Raw genomic sequence first — 19,954 nt, forward strand, 5'->3', positions numbered from 1 at the left:
TTAACCTGCCTCCCCCATGCTCTCAGACAGTACCTCACCACTCACTGTGTGAGAAGGCTTCCTGTCTTTCTCTATCTCAACAAGAAAGACCAGGGCTTGGTTCTGAATAAAACTCGACTGTGTGTGACGATGAACTACAGACTGTTGTACTCCTTACAGCTGAGGACTCTCAAATACTCTGAATGCATTGAAGTGAATTAAAATCAGATTATACTAAACATTGTTAAGATGCCCATTGTATCAATGAGCTGAACAAGATTCTCCAGTGGGTCCTGGTTAAGTAAAAAGATTTCCAGCACAAGAATGATAGACATGACTGGAGTAAAGCAAATTGGATTCGATAAAAAAAAAGTGTTTCACATGTTATCAGGGAACTTCTTTACTACAACAAGATTACCCTCAGTTAATTTATTATGTGCAGAAAATAATGATTCACATCACAATATAAATAGATGCCTGATTTATACGGCATCTTCTCCTGTAAAGTGTGTCACTGCAGTCACTCCCATGGTATACAGTCAACTCCAGTCTACAAATCTCCTCACGTTCTCATTGCAATGGACATTAATCCTGTTTCATGCTTTACAATTGTCTACAATACAACGCTTAAATATTGCAGCTATGTTACTGACTCAGGGAGAGTGACTCTGGGTGATAGGTTGGGAGTATCTCCACACTGTCAGTTCAAGATTCACAAACAAGATGGGGGTTTGACTATGAGGCAGTTGCTCTGAGCCAAGGATGGCTTCCTGCCTCTCCAGCGTTGTGGGTGCTGGGAAGAGTCTGATGCTGAACCTCCACATCCCTGCTGCACCTGGGACATGGGGCGTTTCAAACCAGGAATAGATGAGCCTGAGTCAGCAAGAAATATTCTAAGGATGTATTTAAATACATTTTATTCCTGAAACTGGATGAAGAATGGTTTCTACAAACAGAACCCACAAAACAGCATTGCTGTCGTAGCTAATGACTTGAACAGTGATGTTCAATATTTCCTGTTCTCTTGCGTATCTCCGTTATATTGTATCACCCTGCATTGATTAAAATATTATGGATAGCAATGGGAGACTAGGGAGACAATAGACATTAGGTGCAGGAGTAGGCCATTCTGCCCTTCGAGCCTGCACCATTCATTATGATCATGGCTGATCATCCTCTTTCCTGAAGAAGGGCTAATGCCCGAAACATCGATTCTCCTGTTCCCTAGATGCTGCCTGACCTGCTGCGCTTCTCCAGCAACACATTTCCATCTCATCCTCAATCAGTGTCCTGTTCCTGCCTTATCCCCATAATCTTTGATTCCACTATCCTTAAGACCTCTATCCAACTAAAAGACTTACCCTGCTCTCGATATTAGATCACTTATAGTGTGGAAACAGGCCCTTCGGCCCAACAAGTCCACACCGACCCGCCGAAGCATATAGCACCCAGAGCCATACATTTACCCCTTCACCTAATACTGCGGACAATTTAGCATGGTCAATTCACCTAACCTGCACATTTTTGGATTGTGGGAGGAAACCAGAGCACCTGGAGGAAACCCACGCAGACACGGGGAGAATGTGCAAACTCCACACAGACAGTCGCCCGAGTCGGGAATTGAACCCGGGTCTCTGGCGCTGTGAGGCAGCAGTGCTAACCACTGCTTCAAACAGAAGAATGAGGGGACCCATCCTAGAGACCTATAAAATTCTAACAGGGCTGGAGAGGGTGGATGCAGGGAGGATGTTCCCAATGACCAGGGAAGTCCAGAACCAGGGAACACAGTCTGAGGAAATGGGCCATTTAGGATTGAGATGAGAGAAATGTCTTCACTCAGACAGACAGTGGTGAGCCTGTGGAATTCTCTGTACAGAAAGCAGTTGTGCAAAACATTGAATATTTTCAGGAAGGAATTTGATATAGTTCTTAGGGTGAAAGGGGCCAAAGAGTCTGGGGTGAAAGCAGGAAGTACTAAGTAGGATGATCAGCTATGATCATATTGAATGGTGGAGCAGGCTCGAACAGCCGAATGGCCTATTCCCACTCCTATTTTGTATGTTTTGATGAATAGTGCCATGAAATCTGCCACACCTGCCTGAGAGGACAGACATGGTCTTGGAATTAGTACCTCATTGGAATGTTGCCGTGTCTGAGAGTGTCAGCCACGTCTACATACACAAGTCAATGTATTGGAGCTGGAACCCCCAAATCCATCCACTAAACTCCCCCGCACGTCCCTGTCTCAGGCAGCATTAACAACTTGTCTGCACCTTTCTAGATCAGAGGAAGAGCTGGAGAAATGCAACAGATCTGACAGCATCAGAAACAGAGTCTATACCTGGAGTCAAAGATGACTCTTCTCTGCAATGAAAGGAACTGGAGACCAATGGGTTTTATGCTGCTGGCAAAGGGGAAGGAGGACTGAGTGAAAGACATGGTGAGGTGCCCAGCTCAAAAGGCCGAGGAAGGGATTAATGGGTATGAGGGGAGAGGTACAGATTAAGTATAATGGTATTCAGTTCAGTTCTGAGGATGTCATGGGATTTGAAACATTAACAGTTCCTTTCTTAAAAAAATCATTTGTGGGGATGTGGGGATTGTTGGTGGGCCAGCACTCAGTGCACATCCCCAGTTGCCTGTGAAGGGACTTTGTAGCTATTGGGTGCAACTGAAAGGCTTGTTAGGCCATTTCAGAGGGAAATTGAGAGTCAACCACATTATGTGGGTCTGGAGTCACATGTAGTCCAGACCAGGTGAGGATGGCAGATTTCTTACCCTGAAGGACTTTGGTGAACTGGACGTGATATTCCCCCAACAATGGTTTTTTTCATCGTCATCGATAGATTCTTAATTTCGGATGTTTTATATCGAATTCAAGTTCCACCATCTGCGGTGGCAGATACAAACACAGCCTCCAGAACATTATCGGAATTACTAGATTAATAGTCTAGGGATAATACCATTAGGACATCCCCTCCTTTCTCCACAGATGCTGCTAGATCTGCAGTATCTCTCCAGCATTTCATTATTGTTTTCAGATCTCCAGCCTCTGCAGAAGTTTTCTTTTATTTATGTATTTTGTGGTGGTTTTTCAAAGGCAGAGCATGGCAGGGCCAGTGAAGGAGGGCAGTTTGATGAGGATGTACAGCACATGGATACAGAGGAGCAGAACTGAAATGCAGGAGGGTTAGTAACAAAAGGGGAGAGATAGAGTTAGTGACCATTGCAGCCAAAGGATGGATTGGACCAAAGCAGGACCAGTGAATGATGACAGGGATTTGGAATATAAAAAGGAGTCTATTAGCAAATGGAAAAGAAAGGTTGAGATCCTTTTTTAGAAATTAATCCCATTCAACAGGATACCCCAACTCTTTCCTTTTGAGGTCTGACTGAATTTGTGGTGTTTTTCATTTCTCTTAATTTCTGATGTTACTTTAGTATCAGTAGGGTCAGTGACTGGACATTTTATACTTCCTGACTCTCCAAAGTAAACAAGGCACAAGTCAGGAGTGTAATGGAACATTCTCTTCTTGCCAGAGAATACCTTACACCATTGGGCTTCACCCAGGCACTATCCAGAACAATGCAGCTGACGTGATAGACCCCATTATTCACTTGCTCCAACACCAATGCTTAGCAGCAGCAGCAGAGTGTGCCAACTATAGGATGTACTGCAGAAATTCACCAAATCTCTTTAGGGATAATTTAGGGTTGGCACAGTGGCTCAGTGCTAGGGACCTGGGTTCAATCCCACCCTCAGGTGTTTGTGGAGTTTATCGGTGTTGAGTTTGCATGCTCTCCCCGCGTCAGTGAGAGTTTCCTCCAGGTGCTCCAGTTCCTTCCCACAGTCCAAAAATGTGCAGGTTAGGGTGGATTGGCCATGCTAGATTGCCCATAGTGTCCAGGGATGTGCAGGCTAGGTGGATTAGCCACAGGATAGGGCTGTATCTAGGGATGGTCATTGCAGATTCAATGGGCCAAGTGACCTCCTTCTGGACAGAGGGGAGTCTATGGCTCACCTTTGACAGCACTTCTTAATCCCATACCTGCGACCATCAAGAAGGACAAGTGAACACCACTCCCTGCAAACTTCCTTCCGATTTCAAATCAGGTTCAATTCCTTCTTCATAAACTGGGTCAAAATCTGAGAACTCCGTCCTTAACACGACAAGAACTGCAGCAGTTTGTTGTCATCTCCTCAATGGCCAGGCCAGCATTTTCCACATCCCAGAAAGGAATCTTTAAAACTGTTGGACAGCATCAGATGGAAGTGGATCATTTTACAATTTACCAATTGATGGGATGTACCTCACTAGTTAGCTTCCATTGCCTGTCTCTAATTGGCCTGAGCAGTAATGTGCATGCACAAACCAGAAGGGTAAATCACCCCCTGGGCAGAATGTATTAGGCATTGAGAGGTTATGTCATCTGAAAGATCTGCAGTTAGGTACCCTACTTTAAGGGCCTCACACTGATGTTCTAAATTCAATGTCTCTTTCGATCAAAAGTCAGACTCTAAAAGGCTGCAGACTGTCAACATTACGATTAAGAATTTCATTACCACAACAAAACCAGGGCCAGAGACCAAAGTCACCATGACTGATGAAAGCTTCACATTGGAGAGTTGAAGGTTGTGTGAAGGAAAGCAGAGAACAGAGAGCTCAAACCACAAGCACACCTCATACCTCGTTGTACAAATAGAAGGGAAATTCTGGCCCTTTCTGCAGTCTGTTATCAGAGAAACATCAATATCAATTTAGAAATTAGAGAATCAAACAGAATCTGACTTTCCTCACTGGAGGAATACAGAAAGGTAATCACCTCTTGCAGCCAATTTAAGGAAGTCAGAGAGTAAATAAATTAAACAACAGAAATCTCAAGGTCACAAGTCACACCACCCCAGGTTCTAGTCCGACAGGTTTATTTGAAATTACGAGGTGAACCTGATGAAGGAGCAGCGCTCCGAAAGCTTGTGATTTCAAATTAACCTGTCGGACTAGAACCTGGGGTCACGTAACTTCTGACCTTGTTTCCCCCCCCCCCCCCCCCCCTCCCGCACAGTCCAACACCGGCCCCTCCACATTACAGAAATCTCACCAGCAGGACCCCTTCTGTTTTATTGAAAGAGTTGCTTAAAAAGAGATTCTTTCTTTCTTTAGAAATCCAGCGTGAGTGTCATGGTTTAGAGAAGGCAACCTGCCACAGGAACCCTCTGGTATGCAGCATGTATCACCACCAGTTGTCTTTTCACCCTGCCTATACATTTCAGCCTTTAGTCATCCACACTGCAAGTGGGAACATGCTGTAAGAATATGCTGGTGTTTCCATAACCATAAGCTTCAGCTTAAACTCATTCGATATCAAACATGGAGATGTTTGTTAGGGATGTCAATACAGCACAGTACGGTTTTCAGCACGGAATCCAGTCTGGTCAGGGCTACTAATGACTGGTCTGGGGTATTTGAAGTTTCGAAGGAGCGAGAGAGAAATGTTTGACCAGAATATAAATTGCAGAGCAAAGAAAAACAATGGCAGAGGCTGGAGGGCAGACAAAAGCCATGTTTTAAAAAGAAATTCTGTCCAAGATTGAGAAAGATTCCTATAACAATTGGAGTAATTACCGCTCCATATGTCAATTTGAATAATTACTACTCCATACAGTCACTGGAGTAACTAACACTCCCCATTGATTGGAGCAATCAGTTCTCCCATCAATTGGAATAATTACTACTCCCTATTAATTGGAGTAATTAATACTTCGGTTAACCAGTTGGAATAATTAAAGCTCCCAATGTCAATCAGAATTAATCATTGCTGCCTTCACGTAATTAGCACTCTCTCTCCATTCATTGTAATACTGTGTGACAACACAGACTTTAAATTGCTCCTTAACATGGAATATTTACCCAAGTAAATCAGAAGACAAAGACATCTTGGATAAGCTGATTGATTCGCAGGAAATTGGACAGTGATTTGGTCAGTATCGGAGAGAGAGGAGGTCTCAGCACTGTGTCGAGCTGCAATCAACAGGACAATACCAAGAGAGCTTTCTGACCATGCGACTGACACCAAGCACTCACTGAAAACTGAACAGGAAGCAATCCTCAATTCTCCCTCACCTGGCAAGATTTATACAGCACCTGACAGGTCTACACTTTGGAGATACCAAAAATAGCTGTGCTCTCTGGCTTCATCTCCCACTCCCGATCCATTCGGTGCACAGGGATCCCTGACCTCCCGATCCATTCGGTGTATGGGAATCCTGTGCAGACTCAGCAGCTCCCAGTCTGACCTCACCAGCTGCTTTGTCATTCTCTATGCCCACCGGGTGTTGGGAAAATCCAAAGCAGGAGATGGAAATGCCACAGAATGGTTTAAGTTTGCCTTATTTTCTCTTCACCCACCCCCCCGGACTAGTGGCAAAACCAAGTCGAGATACCTAGACATGGAGAGCATCTCAAAACTTCCACTAATACAGGATCCCAATTCTGGGAATACTGGACAAGTTAGATAGTCATTGGGATCTGGCTGAATAGAAGCCAGCTGAATCAATGGTAAGAAAACAAGTAGCAGATCATCCGTGTGAATTTGAAATGTTAATGGAATCTTTACCAACTAAAACAAAGCCAGCACACACAATAATGATTAAATAGGGTACGTAGAACAAGTAGGAGATTTATTTTAAACAATAAACTTTCGCCTTAAACCCAATCTAACAAATTTAAACCAGTTCAATTTTTAATCTGTGGTTTTTCATTTCAATAGACTCATTCCCTGGAAGATGATTGTATTTTATTCTGATCTGTGGTGTATTCGAACCAATGTGAGCAGCTGGTCTGAGTACAGGCAGTCACAAACAATACCTCACTAAACACCCATTAACACTGCCTTGGAATTTAATCAAGAGATAAACATCCTCTCAGAACTACTAGGCAATATCCACTTCTCTCGAAGTCATTTTTTTCCTCAAAAAACTTGGAGAACTTGTGTTATTTGGTAGAACAGCCTCGAAGTCAGTTTTATTCTCAAATTATTTTTCAAACCAAACCAACTTGAGTCAAGAGCCACAGCTTGCAGCAGCCAATAGGAGAATATAAACTGGCTTCCTTTGAGGTTTGAGGCGTTTTTATGCCCAACATAAATAGCCTCTTCCTGTCTGGACGTCCGATTGGCTTCTGCCCAAAATATTCACACCCACAAGCTGTTCAGCTACCTGCCAGCCAATCACGTGGATGTTGCCAGGCAGAAGGCCTTTGTCATCAACAAGTGTTTATCATTAACAGACCAATCAGCTACTTGTTGTCTGCTGAATCTCTCTTTGTAAGCAATCATCTTGAAGTTGGGGTCAGCCCTTTATTTGGGAAGCTTGAGTCGTTTGAACAATCTGTTGAAGACTGGGCCCAGTTTGTGGAAAGAATGGCATATTTTTTTTTTCTGGGCAAGTGACATTGCGGTAGATGAAAAACAATGAGTAACCCTTCTGACTGCTTGTGAACCAACAGCATTCTCTGTTATAAGGGGCTTAACTTTTTCAGAAGCAACAGACACTAAAACTTTCCAAGAGTTGACAGAGCTGGTTAAGAAATATTACAATCTACCTTGGTAAGCGTTCCCTGGCTCCAGCCTGTCTGGAGTAACTTCCCCTCCTGTACAAGCAGCTGTGTAAACAGAACTTGCAATGAGTTTCAGGAACTTGCTTTTAAAAAATGCAATGATCATTTCCACAATCTTTTTTTTAAAGAAAAAAAGAGTCTTTTTGCCATTTCAGGTCACAAAAAAAAAGTTAAATAAAAAGACACAGTCTTTACAATATACACTCTTCTCAGAATTCCTTCCATCCTCAAAAATATGAAACAGGAAAGGAATTCGACAAACAGCTGCTGCCACAAACCCCATTGGTGGGATTCCAGCTTCAAATAAAATAGGCACCATTCCTTCAGGAGTCATTTTCCCACTTACTAAAGGTGCAGGGACCTCCCACCAACATTATGAAGGATGTAAGAATTTCCTTTACACTGTGTCAAGGCTATGATTGGGATGGGCTCAGGCCCTTCGGCCCAGCCAGTCCACACCCACCCTCCGAAGAGTAACCTACCCAGACCCATTTCCTTCTGACTAATACACGGAACACTATGGGAAATGTAGCATGGCCAATTCACCTAACCTGCATATCTTTGGATTGTGGGAAGAAACCGGAGCACCTGGAGGAAACTCACGCAGACATGGGAGTATGTGCAAACTCCACACAGACAGTCGCCCAAGGCTGGAATCAAAATCAGGTCCCTGATGCTGTGAGGCAGCAATGCTAACCACTGAGCCATCATGCCACCCATATCATCCTTACATATAAAGACTTTGGGGAAATCCAGGATATGAAATGAAATAATTGCACAGAGGCTGGTATCCCATCACCAAGTCTCCCTTTATTTACACATGCACTGTATACCAGCTCAGAGTCAGTCCCCTAACCTGAGGAGATTCAGAACCTCCTGGTTACACATAATCCTATTTACATTTTTTTTTGGCCAGCTTGGAGTCAGTCTTTAACTGAGGAGATTTTAATCTCCTGGATAATTATATACAAGGGAGAAGAGCAGCAAAGCTAGGCTCCAAACCCTACCGTTCAACCAGTTTACAGGGAGATGAGGACAAACCTCAAATCCCAGTTCCACATATAAAAGACAGCGACATTTGTACATAAAAAGCTAATCCAGTTACATAAACAGTGCATACAATACAGACCCAGCAAGACCCCATCCCTCCCACCTTCCGACACTCTAAGGCAGCCCGCCCCCACGCACCTTCCCGCTCCCAGTCCACCCCATGCCCCTTCCAGTTCTCGGTCTGCCCTGACACACCTTTCGACCACCTCTAGGGCAGCCTGCCCCGGTACCCGCCCGGGGTGACAGCAGTCAGGACGGCTACCTGCCTTCTGGCTCTCGGTCTGCCCCTATGTACCATTGGGCTCTCACCCACCCCGATACACCATCCAGCCAATGGGCTATCCTGGCACACCATCCAGCCACCTCTAGGACAGCCCATCTCCTTCCCTGGGACGACAGCTTGCAGGGTAGCCCACAAGCCTTCTGGATCTCAGCCCACCCCTACGCACTTTCTGGCTCTCAGCTGCTCTGACACACCTTTAGGACAGCCCGTCCCGAATACCCCTTCTTAGGACGACAGCGCTTAGAACAGCCTACCCACCATCTGGCTCTTGGGGGACTGGCATCAGGGTGGCATACCACCCACCAGCTTTCAGGACAGCCTACCAACCTTCAGGTTCACAGGATGGCCTACCCACCCTCCGGCTCTCGGGGTGACAGCTTTCAGGACGACCCATGAGCCTCCCAGCTCACAGTAAGGCCTACCAGACCCAGGGACACACAAGACAGTGCAAGTGATAGACCCAGGAAACACCACAATACAGTTAATTATCAAAAAACAGAGTCCTTTCTGGTACATAGTCCAACTCTATACAGTCTTCAAAATATAGAATCCATTTCCAGGAAGAGTCCACTCCAGTATACAATGTGCATTGTCAGAAATGGGGTCCACTCCAAACAGCAGAGTCTGTTGCTAAAAACAGAGTCCACAACCAAGGGCAGAGTCCACTCCTGAAGGCAGCAAATGCACATCCCACAACACACAGGCAGTCAGTCTCCATGGAACCCTGGCCCAGCCTTGGAAAACCAGGCCCACTCACAGGAACATAGTACAGGTGCAATTAACTCGCAGGGGTTTGATCCACTCCTGAAGGAGAGGTCTGTGTGCCAAACTCCAGGATACAGCAACTGCTCACCTCCCAGCACACACACAGGTGTTCAATCTTCAGAGGGCTAGGCCTCCCCATAGGAACAGCTCCTCTGGTGAAATGTATGTCTTCCACAAGGGCTCAGTCCAAACACCAATAAAAAGTGAAGACACATACAAGAAAAGACAAAGAAAACTAGAGTCCAAAGGCTACCATAAAATCCACATTGTCCTTTTCTCAAAAGTAAAAGGAGAGAAAAGAGTAACACACAGGCTCTAACCAGCCAGTGAAACAACAGTCCCCTAATGAGAACTGAGTTTCACCTGAAACACATTATGTGCATCAGGAGTTTAACAATCAGGCCTCACTAAGAGGAATGGCAGTCCCTCCAATTCTATTTTGATTTAGTCCCTACCCTCCCCTTCACTGTTTTGATCACACAGCACTGCCCTTTGATGTGAAGGGCAGTGTTTGTCACTGGCCACCCGGGTGTTTTCCTATCTTCCTGGTGGTGGAAATTGAATAAAGATTGGTGCACTTTGTGTCTTTCACTGTGTCTCACACCTGCACACACACACCATGGGTGCTGGGGATAAAATAAGCACTACTGCACTTAGGTGATAGTGTGGGGGTTAAATAAAAAACAAAATAGAAAAAAAAAGAAAAAAGGAAAAAAAATGGAAAAAAAAAAGAAAAAAAATAAACTTGGATGGTCGAAAGGTGCTGAGGGTGGTTAGTGAAGCAAAAAAACAAAAAAGAAAAGAAGAAAAGATAGAAAAAAAAAAAAGAGGAATGGCAGTCCCTCCAATTCTATTTTGATTTAGTCCCTACCCTCCCCCTCACTGTTTTGATCACACAGCACTGCCCTTTGATGTGAAGGGCAGTGTTTGTCACTGGCCACCCGGGTGTTTTCCTATCTTCCTGGTGGTGGAAATTGAATAAAGATTGGTGCACTTTGTGTCTTTCGCTGTGTCTCACACCTGCACACACACACCATGGGTGCTGGGGATAAAATAAGCACTACCGCACTTAGGCGGTAGTGTGGGGGTTAAAGAAAAAAAGAAAAAAAGAAAGAAAAAAAAAGAAAAAAAAATATAAAAAGAAAAAAAAATAAACAGGAGCAAGCACTAAAAGAAAAAGAGGAATGGCAGTCCCTCCAATTCTATTTTGATTTAGTCCCTCCCCTCCCCTTCACTGTTTTGATCACACAGCACTATCCTTTGATGTGAAGGGCAGTGTTTGTCACTGGCCACCCGGGTGTTTTCCTATCTTCCTGGTGGTGGAAATTGAATAAAGATTCGTGCACTTTGTGTCTTTCACTGTCTCACACCTGCACACACACACCATGGGTGCTGGGGATAAAATATGCACTACCGCATTAGGAAAAAAGAAAAAAGAAAAAAAAAGAGGAATGGCAGTCCCTCCAATTCTATTTTGATTTAGTCCCTCCCCTCCCCTTCACTGTTTTGATCACACAGCACTGCCCTTTGATGTGAAGGGCAGTGCTTGTCACTGGCCACCTGGGTGTTTTCCTATCTTCCTGGTGATGGAAATTGAATAAAGATTCGTGCACTTTGTGTCTTCCACTGTGTCTCCCAAAAAAAAGAAAAAGAGAAAAAAGAAAAAAAAAGAGGAATGGCAGATCACACAGCACTGTCCCTTGATGTGAAGGGCAGTGCTTGTCACTGGCCACCCGGGTGTTTTCCTATCTTCCTGGTGGTGGAAATTGAATAAAAAAAAAGAGGAATGGCAGTTAACAAACTGTCTAAAGGTGCTGGGGAAAAAAATAAGCACTACCGCACTTAGGTGGTAGTGTGGGGGTTTAGGAAAAAAGAAAAAAAAAGAAAAGAAAAAAACAGGTGTGTCACTGCCCTTTGAGGTGAAGAAAAAAAAACAAACTGGCTAAATAATTCAGGCAGTTCAGGAATCAGGTTTCCCCCTCCAAAAAAAAGAGAAGTAGAAACCAACAGTAACACACTGACTGTAACACCAGCCAGCTCAGAGTCAGTCCCCTGAACTGAGGAGATTCGGAAGCTCCTGGTTACACATAATCCTGTCTACATTTTTTTGCCAGCTCGGAGTCAGTCTTCAACTGAGGAGATTCTAATCTCCTGGTTTTATATATAGTGTGCATGTGTGTGTGTAGGTATAGGACACAGCGAAGAAACAACTAGTGCAGAAAACATGAGTCACATTCCACCACCAGGAAGAAAGGAAACACCTGAGTGTCCAGAGACAAGCAGTGCCCTACCCAGAGGGCAATGCCGAAGTGATCAAAACAGTGAAAGGGGTGGGGGGGGAATAGGGATTAAATCAAAACAGAATTGGAGGGGGAGATAAAACACTCCATACCCCGCGGAGCCCACCTCATCCCTTTTTTTAATGTTTATTTTTTCTTTTTTCTTTTTTCTCTTTTTATTTTTATTTTTTAAAAACCCCACACTCCCACCTAACTGCGGTAGTGCTTACTTTTTCCCCAGCATCCATGGTGTGTGTGTGCAGATGTGAAATACAGTGAGAGACACAAGGTGTAAAATTCTTTATTCAATTTCCACCACCAGGAAGATAGGAAAACACCCAAGTGACCAGTGACAAACACTGCCCTTCACATCAAAGGGCAATGCTGTGTGATCAAAACAGGGAAGGGGAGGGTAGGGACTAAATCAAAATAGAGTTGGAGGGGGAGATAAAACACTCCCCACCCCGCGGAGCCCACCTCTTCCCCTGTTTATTTTTTTTCTCCATATTCCAGGAAGAAAAGAAATACCCGAGTGGCCAGTGACAAGCAGTGCCCTTATTAGAGGGCAATGCTGTGTGATCAAACAGCGGAGGGGAGGGATAACACTCCTGGTTGGTTTTTTTTTTCTTTTTTTTTCTGCGGTAGTGCTTATTTTTTCCCCAGCACCCATGGTGTGTGTGTGCAGCTGTGAGACACAGTGAAAGACACAAAGTGCATGAATCTTTATTCAATTTCCACCACCAGGAAGATAGGAAAACACCCGGGTGGCCAGTGACAAGCACTGCCCTTCACATCAAAGGGCAGTGCCGTGTGATCAAAAACAGTGAAGGGGAGGGTAGGGACTAAATCAAAATAGAGTTGGAGGGAGAAATGATGCACTCCACTCCCTGCGGCGCCCACCTCTTCCTCTGTTTATTTATTTTATTTTTTTTTTGTTTTCTCCCCAGATCCCCGCATCTCCTGTTTATATATATATTTTTTTTTTCCTCTTTTTTTTTTCTTTTTTGTTCTTTTAACCCCCACACTACCACCTAAGTGCGGTAGTGCTTATTTTTTCCCCCAGCACCCATGGTGTGTGTGTGCAGGTGTGAGACACAGTGGAAGACACAAAGTGCACCAATCTTTATTCAATTTCCACCACCAGGAAGATAGGAAAACACCCGGGTGGCCAGTGACAAGCACTGCCCTTCACATCAAGGGACAGTGCTGTGTGATCAAAACAGTGAGGGGGAGGGTAGGGACTAAATCAAAATAGAATTGGAGGGAGAAATGATGCACTCCACTCCCTGCGGCGCCCACCTCTTCCCCTGTTTATTTTTTTTTCTTTTTTTTTTCTTTTTTTTTCTCTTGGCACCGTTGGTTCATCCCCCGGAGAGGGGCAGCACCGCCGGCGCGCTGCAGGAGAGTCCCTCCCCTCCAAGGGCCAGTGCCTCTTCCCCAGAGAGACCGGGGGGGATTTTTTTTTTCTTTTTTTTTCCCCCACACTACCACCTAAGTGCGGTAGTGCTTATTTTATCCCCAGCACCCATGGTGTGTGTGTGTGCAGGTGTGAGACACAGTGGAAGACACAAAGTGCACCAATCTTTATTCAATTTCCACCACCAGGAAGATAGGAAATCACCCGGGTGGCCAATGACAAACACTGCCCTTCACATCAAAGGGCAGTGCTGTGTGATCAAAACAGTGAGGGGGAGGGTAGGGACTAAATCAAAATAGAATTGGAGGGAGAAATGATGCACTCCACTCCCTGCGGCGCCCACCTCTTCCTCTGTTTATTTTTTTTTTCTCTTTTTTCTTTTTTTTTTTCTTTTCGTTTTTTTTTTCCTTTTTTTTCTCTTTCCCCTTTCTTTTTTTTTTAAAACCCCCACACTACCACCTAAGTGCGGTAGTGCTTATTTTATCCCCAGCACCCATGGTGTGTGTGTGCAGGTGTGAGACACAGTGAAAGACACAAAGTGCACCAATCTTTATTCAATTTCCACCACCAGGAAGATAGAAAAACACCCGGGTGGCCAGTGACAAGCACTGCCCTTCACAGCAAGGGACAGTGCTGTGTGATCAAAACAGTGAGGGGGAGGGTAGGGACTAAATCAAAATAGAATTGGAGGGAGAAATGATGCACTCCACTCCCTGCGGCGCCCACCTCTTCCCCTGTTTATATCCGTCATCCAGGGCTCCCTGATTGGCGCAGGCTAACAACCCCAATCATAGTCAATAAAATCCGTTGTCATTTCCACCACCTCCAAACGGACCCCACCACCAGGGATATATTTCCCTCCCCTCCCCTATCAGCGTTCCAAAAAGACCACTCCCTCCGTGACTCCCTCGTCAGGTCACACCCCCCACCAACCCAACCTCCACTCCCAGCACCTTCCCCTGCAACCGCAAGAAATGCAAAACTTGCGTCCACACCTCCTCCCTCACTTCCCTCCAAGGCCCCAAGGGACACTTCCAAAACCGCCACAAATTCACCTGCACCTCCACACACATCATTTACTGCATCCGCTGCACCCGATGTGGCCTCCTCTATATTGGGGAGACAGGCCGCCTACTTGCGGAACATTTCAGAGAACACCTCTGGGACACCTGGACCAACCAACCCAACCGCCCCGTGGCTCAACACTTCAACTCCCCCTCCCACCCCACCAAGGATATGCAGGTCCTTGGACTCCTCCATCACCAGACCGTAGCAACACGATGGCTGGAGGAAGAGCGCCTCATCTTCCGCCTAGGAACCCTCCAACCACAAGGGATGAACTCAGACTTCTCCAGTTTCCTCATTTCCCCTCCCCCCACCTTGTCTCAATCCCAACCCTCGAACTCAGCACCACCTTCCTAACCTGCAATCTTCTTCCTGACCTCTCCGCCCCCACCCCCACTCCGGCCTATCACCCTCACCTTTACCTCCTTCCACCTATCGCATTTCCAATGCCCCTCCCCCAAGTCCCTCCTCCCTACCTTTTATCTTAGCCTGCTTGGCACACTTTCCTCATTCCTGAAGAAGGGCTCATGCCCGAAACGTCGATTCTCCTGTTCCTTGGATGCTGCCTGACCTGCTGCGCTTTTCCAGCAACACATTTTCAGCATAGTCAATAAAATCCAGCTGGTTCCAATCACTACACGGGGACTGACTGGAAGCTCTTTCAAAGAGCTAGTGCAGATATGATGAGCTGAATGGCCTCTTTCCAACTTTCAGTGATCCTATTCCTCTGCGTCTGTCAATTTTTTTCAGAAAAAGACTGGCCTGCACCACTTTTGCTTGTTATTGTTAGAGGATTAATTTCAGTATTTCGTCCAAGCTGCTCTTTAATAATTGGAAAATGCTGCTCTTTGTAATGGTGTTCGGTATTGGTGCCAGCACTGACTGTGATTGTATCATGCTGCTGCTCCCCTATATTGGACTGTTCGAATCACTGCACAAACCCATCCACAGAACCATCTGGCTGTTCCTCACCTCACTGGCTCAATTCTGGAGGTCTTTACCTGATGCAGGCACTGGGCAGTGAAGGCCATACGACATAAGGCGTGGAAACCTGTTGAGGTAAAAACAATGACTGCAGATGCTGGAAACCAGATTCTGGATTAGTGGTGCTGGAAGAGCACAGCAGTTCAGGCAGCATCCGAGGAGCTTCGAAATCGACGTTTCGGGCAAAAGCCCTTCATCAGGAATAAAGGCAGTGAGCCTGAAGCGTGGAGAGACAAGCTAGAGGAGGGTGGGGGTGGTGAGAAAGTAGCATAGAGTATAATGGGTGAGTGGGGGAGGGGATGAAGGTGATAGGTCAGGGAGGAGAAGGTGGAGTGGATAGGTGGAAAAGGAGTTAGGCAGGTAGGACAAGTCCGGACAAGTCATGGGGACAGTGCTGAGCTGCAAGTTTGGAACTAGGATGAGGTGGGGGAAGAGGAAATGAGGAAACTGTTGAAGTCCACATTGATGCCCTGGGGTTGAAGTGTTCTGAGGTGGAAGATGAGGTGTTCTTCCTCCAGGCGTCTGGTGGTGAGGGAGCGGCGGTGAAGGAGGCCCAGCACCTCCATATCCTCGGCAGAGTGGGAGGGGGGAGTTGAAATGTTGGGCCACAGGGTGGTGTGGTTGATTGGTGTGGGTGTCCCGGGATGTTCCCTAAAGCGCTCTGCTAGGAGGCGCCCAGTCTCCCCAATGTAGAGGAGACCGCATCGGGAGCAACGGATACAATAAATGATATTAGTGGATGTGCAGGTAAAACTTTGATGGATGTGGAAGGCTCCTTTAGGGCCTTGGATGGAGGTGAGGGAGGAGGTGTGGGCACAGGTTTTACAGTTCCTGCGGTGGCAGGGGAAAGTGCCAGGACGGGAGGGTGGGTTGTAGGGGGGCGTGGACCTGACCAGGTAGTCACGGAGGGAACAGTCTTTGCAGAAGGCGGAAAGGGGTGGGGAGGGAAATATATCCCTGGTGGTGGGGTCTTTTTGGAGGTGGCGGAAATGTCAGCGGATGATTTGGTTTATGCGAAGGTTGGTAGGGTGGGTTTACAGTTCCTGCGGTGGCAGGGGAAAGTACCAGGATGGGAGGGAGGGAGAGTGGGAGGGTGGAAACCTGTTGACCAGTCAATACCTTCAGCACCATCAGAGCCTGACTGCATTCAAGGTGGGATTCCCAATGAGGGAGAGTGCGATCAGTGAGGCATGTGAAGAGAAATAGTGAATGTCCTCACATGGGAATGAAGAAAAATTGAAGGATAATCTGCATAGCTCCTCTCTCAATGGTCTGCAAGTGAGAAGGGTTAATGAGACTCAGAAAGATGGGTACATGTGCCCAGCGGACCAGAAAAGACTTAACAAGGGGTAACCTCAATGGAATGATTGAGGTGAGCAGTGTTGTAAAAGGATCAGTTTGATGTCAACAGCATTGGCTTCTCGATAAGCTCTGAATCCTGGTCTCAGCTGGGATTGGCTCCCAGACTCCCCAGGTACTGACTTGGTGTGGCTGAGCTTTTGGCCCTGAGGGAGGGAAGGAGGTGGAACCCAGGCCCAGAAGATCCCCAGGTTAACACCCAAGTATCATATTGTTGACCACCCAGAGAAGTGTCGCCATCAGCACGTATCGAAGTTGGAAGACAGGAAATAACTCGCATTTATGTAGTAACTTTCACCAGCTCATGGGCACTTTTTGAGGTGTTGTAATGTCAGAAATAGGGAAGTCAACTTGTGCACAGCAAGCTCCCAAACAAATCAGTAATATGTTAATGTTCAAATAGGCAGAACCCTTGGTCATGGACACGGAATGGAATTGTAGTCTGGGTGGTTCCATCTCTCCAGACTGACCGACTGAGATATGAACTCTGTAATAAAATACTGGGAGGATGAGAAGGAAATATTTATTTGTAAACGTGCCATCATCAGTAAAAAAGTGATTACTGCCTGTTCAAACAGAATGGGTACCCCTCGGCAAAGGTATGGTTCTGAAGACTGACAGAACGCAATATCAGTTCATCTAAACTAAAGACTCATGATAGGGAACAACAGTTTAATGGTTCCTTGGTCTGTGGCTTTTAATAGAAGAGAGTTCATTAGAAAAAAATACTGGAAGGTGCAAAGGAAACAAAGGAAGTGCAGAGTGAGCCTCCATTCAGACTTGTCTCTGATCATGAAAATTAAAAAGGGAAAAATTAGAAAACTGCAAGAAGGCCAATGGTTTTCATGTGGAGTTGAAAAACAACATGGAAAAGAATCCCAAAATAATCCTACATCACCAAAATTCTGTCAAGCTCAGTTGCAGTAAATGGCAGGTATCAGTACTGTCAAAGCACCTTATCAAGCATTGACTGAACTGTGGTCCCCATCTATAAGAACAACTCCTCCTCCTACCGTCCCCTTGACCATGACCCCACCCCCCACCACCAAACCATCATCTCCCAGACCATCCATAACCTCATCACCTCAGGGGACCTCCCATCCACCGCCTCCAACCTCATAGTCCCACAACCCCGCACCGCCCGCTTCTACCTCCTGCCCAAAATCCACAAACCTGACTGCCCAGGACGACCCATCGTCTCAGCCTGCTCCTGCCCAACCGAACTCATCTCGGCATACCTCGACACGGTCCTGTCCCCATTAGTCCAAGAACTCCCCACCTACGTTCGTGACACCACCCACGCCCTCCACCTCCTCCAGGATTTCCGCTTCCCCGGTCCCCAACGCCTCATCTTCACCATGGACATCCAGTCCCTGTACACCTCCATCCCCCATCACGAAGGACTCAAAGCACTCCGCTTCTTCCTTTCCCGCCGTACCACCCAGTACCCCTCCACCGACACCCTCCTTCGACTGACCGAACTGGTCCTCACCCTGAACAACTTTTCTTTCCAATCTTCCCACTTTCTCCAAACAAAAGGAGTGGCCATGGGCACCCGCATGGGCCCCAGCTATGCCTGCCTCTTCGTAGGATATGTGGAACAATCCATCTTCCGCAACTACACTGGCCCCACCCCCCATCTTTTCCTTCGCTACATTGATGACTGTATCGGCGCTACCTCGTGCTCCCACGAGGAGGTTGAACAGTTCATCCACTACACTAACACCTTCCACCCCGACCTCAAATTCACCTGGACAGTCTCGGACTCCTCCCTCCCCTTCCTACACCTTTCTGTTTCTATCTCAGGCGACCAAATCAACACGGACATCTACTACAAACCAACCGACTCCCACAGCTACCTGGACTACACCTCCTCCCATCCTGCCCCCTGTAAAAATGCCATCCCATTCTCCCAATTCCTTCGTCTCCGCCGCATCTGCTCCCAGGAGGACCAGTTCAAAATACGTACAACACAGATGGCCTCCTTCTTCAAGGACCGCAATATCCCCCCCGACGTGGTCGACGGTGCCCTCCACCGCATCTCCTCCACTTCCCGCTCCTCCGCCCTTGAGCCCCGCCCCTCTAACCGCCACCAGGACAGAACCCCACTGGTCCTCACCTACCACCCCACCAACCTCCATGTACAGCGCATCATCCGCCGTCACTTCCGCCACCTCCAAACAGACCCCAGCACCAAGGATATATTTCCCTCCCCTCCCCTATCAGCTTTCCGTAGAGACCACTCCCTCCGCGACTCCCTTGTCAGATCCACACCCCCCACCGACCAAACCTCCACTCCCGGCACCTTCCCTTGCAACCGCAGGAGGTGCAACACTTGCGCCCACACCTCCCCCCTCACTTCTCTCCAAGGCCCCAAAGGAAACTTCCATATCCGCCACAGATTCACCTGCACCTCCACCCACATCATCTACTGCATCCGCTGCAGCCGGTGTGGCCTCCTCTATATTGGGGAGACAGGCCGCCTACTTGCGGAGCGATTCAGAGAGCACCTCTGGGCCACCCGGACGAACCAACCCAACCAACCTGTAGCACAGCATTTCAACTCCCCCTCCCACTCCACCGAGGATATGCAGGTCATTGGACTCATCCACCGCCAAACCACAACAACCCGACGGTCGGAGGAGGAGCGTCTTATCTTCCGACTGGGAACCCTCCAACCACAGGGGATGAACTTGGACTTCACCAGTTTCTTCATCCCCCCTCCCCCTACCTTGTCTCAGCCGGATCCCTCCAGCCCGGCACCGCCTTCCTGACCTGCAGTCTTCTTCTTGACCTCTCCGCCTCCATCCTACTCCGACCTATCACCCTCACCTTGACCTCTTTCCACCTATCACATTTCCAACGCCCCTCCTCCAAGTCCCTCCTCCCTACCTTTTATCTTCTCCTGCTGAACACTCTCTGCTCATTCCTGAAGAAGGGCATGTGCCCGAAACGTCGAATCTCCTGTTCCCTGGATGCTGCCTGACCTGCTGTGCTGTTCCAGCAATAAAGTTTCAACTTTGATCTCCAGCATCTGCAGACCTCACTTTCTCCTCATTAGTAGCACCACAGACTGTTCCAATGCAAGGAGAGAGAAACACATGCAGAGCTGGACAGCAGCTTGAAATCTACTCATGTGAATGTTAGAAACAAATCC

Source organism: Chiloscyllium plagiosum, unplaced genomic scaffold (genome assembly GCF_037043375.1).
Source record: "Chiloscyllium plagiosum isolate Xiang-an unplaced genomic scaffold, Cpla_swu_hap1 HiC_scaffold_42, whole genome shotgun sequence".
NCBI classification, from domain to species: domain Eukaryota; kingdom Metazoa; phylum Chordata; class Chondrichthyes; order Orectolobiformes; family Hemiscylliidae; genus Chiloscyllium; species Chiloscyllium plagiosum.